The 2287-nt window shown below is 41.6% G+C and overlaps 1 non-coding gene across 1 annotated transcript; it reads right to left on the bottom strand.

Annotated features, from left to right (window-relative positions):
• Positions 1 to 707: 707 nt before the first annotated feature.
• LOC117695612 (small nucleolar RNA SNORA48) lies at positions 708 to 846 on the bottom strand. Its single transcript, XR_004604663.1, has one exon. It is a non-coding gene; the product is annotated as a small nucleolar RNA SNORA48 (small nucleolar RNA).
• Between the last annotated feature and the right edge of the window lie 1441 nt (positions 847 to 2287).

Below are 2287 nucleotides of genomic sequence, written 5' to 3'. Positions count from 1 at the left end.
GGGCAAAGGGGTAGGGGCATCACCTCTATCACCCCTGTGCTTCTGCCACTCCAGGGCAGATGAGTGGTATTGTTGGCTCTCCCTTGGAGCCCTGCTCACTGTCTGCCCTCCCCCCAAGAAAACCACCCCAGAGCCATCTATCTCCACATTGTTGCCTGGGCTTGCTCTCCTGAATGCTATCAGTGGTGAGAGATGAGGCCAGCTCATCCAGTGGGGGTGGGGTCAGTTTTGTACATCCTCTGGATGTCCTCAACAAGGGACAGCTCCATGTTTTCTAGTAGTAATATAAGCCACAGACATTGAGACTGACCCTTGCCACTGTGTAGCCATAGACTTAGACATGGCCTTCAGCAGCTGCTCAGCCTGAAACATCATAGTGGCTCCACATAGTGGGGCACGCCACTCACCACAGCTCACTCCTCCTACCACTCGAATCTCCAGTTCCATCTCTCTTCACAATGCTCAAGCTGCTCCACTTCTCTTTCTTCCTCATCTGACCACCACATGCTTGCTTGTGGTGGCTCCAGTTGCAGGCTGGCCACATGGCTGGTGGGCTCTTGGGTGATATCCTTTATCCACGCTGCATGTTGTATAAGCAAGCAGGTGCCTATGGCCCACTTGTGCCATGTACTAGAGGGCAGGTTTGTAGGTGGTATGGCATTCCTCAAATCTCCCTCTTCCTGCCCAGTCCTGCCTGGTTTTGATTTTTATGAGTCCTAGGCAGGAAACAATTTTGTCCACCAAGCCAGGCATCAATCTAGGATGAACATATAACTGCCATCTGCTCTGCCCCTGACTGATAAGAACACCACCACCATGACATCTCTTTGCTCATTGACAGGGGCTTAACTATGATTCATCTCTCTTGCCCTTAGTTTTCCAATTTTGGGGGTTCCAATATATTGTTCAGATTTTCAAAGCAAAATCAACAAAATATAAGAGATAAAAATCGGCATTTATTCAACATCTACTCTGCACTATATTTTTATAGGTATCTTAGTTATGGTTTTATTGCTGTGAAGAGACATCATGACCATGACAACTATTATAAAGGACAATGTTTAACTGAGGCTTGCTTATAGGTTCTGAGATTCAGTCCATTATCATTATGGCAGGAAGTATGGCAGCATCCAGTCAGGCATGGCACTGGAAGAGCTGAGAATTCTACCTCTTATTTTTGAAGGCAGCTAGGAGAAGACTGACTCCCACATGGCTAGGAGGGTCTCAAAGCCCACTCCCACAGCAACACACTTCCTCCAATAAGGCCATACCCACTCCAACAAAACGTGTCTAAAGTAGAGTTAGCAGATGAAATAGAGATATAAAATCTGGTTCATCTAGTTTAGGAACCTATATCAAGAATATTGACACTCTGGTTTCTCTTCAGCTCATATAAATAAATCCCTTTCCTCTTAAGAGGATATGGACAGAAGCCAAGGATAAACTCAAACACTACATTGTTAGGAGAGGATAGAGATCTAGGATGACTTGATCCTGTGCCATGATGGTACTCTAGAGAATCATGAATTCCCATAGGTTAATGTCATTGTCTGTCTTGAAGGCTGAGTGACTCTGAAGGAGAAGGCAAGTGTTCTCACTGATAGAGGACGGGAGAGTCTAGGAAGCAGTCTTACTATTCCTTCACTCTGAGCTCTACCCATAACAGCAATACTTTGAATCTTCACCTGGAGTCTGAAAAATGCAAAAATCATTAGTGTGCAGCTTTAAGTGCTTTTTTTGTCTAGTTGGTTATCACAGACCAATTAATAGGCTGAACAATAAGGCTATATAAGTTAAAGATATAAAAGTATCTTGGTAGTATTTCATGTGGAATCTTTCTGCTGAGTTTCATTAAAATAAAGCAAAGCTACTTGTTTTAAAGGATCTGGGAAAATAAAAGGAAATATCATTAAATTGGTAGCAGGGCAAAAAAGATATCATTATTACTAAATTTTGTTTCTAAAGTTTCATATTTAGTCCCCATTCCATTTTTTAAAATACTACACACTTAACATTATTCCTATTACATACATAATTTACTCTAGGAAGACTGGATTTTTTAGGGTGGTAATGTCAGCATATGGTTTCACCAAATTGGTGTTTCTCTAAGGCTGCCTCAAAGCCTAAACATTTTACACTGCATCCCATGATTTGATTTGTAACATTTTAAAAGTGTAGATCAGATGGTTTGTTTAATGTCAAGCAAGAAGAAAATGGACTGTAAACAATTTTATATTTTCTATTACCAGACAATAAGCTATTTGTTTGTTTTTTTAAAAATCGTTTT

Source organism: Arvicanthis niloticus, chromosome X (assembly GCF_011762505.2).
Source record: "Arvicanthis niloticus isolate mArvNil1 chromosome X, mArvNil1.pat.X, whole genome shotgun sequence".
Lineage (NCBI taxonomy): Eukaryota > Metazoa > Chordata > Mammalia > Rodentia > Muridae > Arvicanthis > Arvicanthis niloticus.
This window is presented reverse-complemented; position numbering and strand designations above follow the sequence as displayed.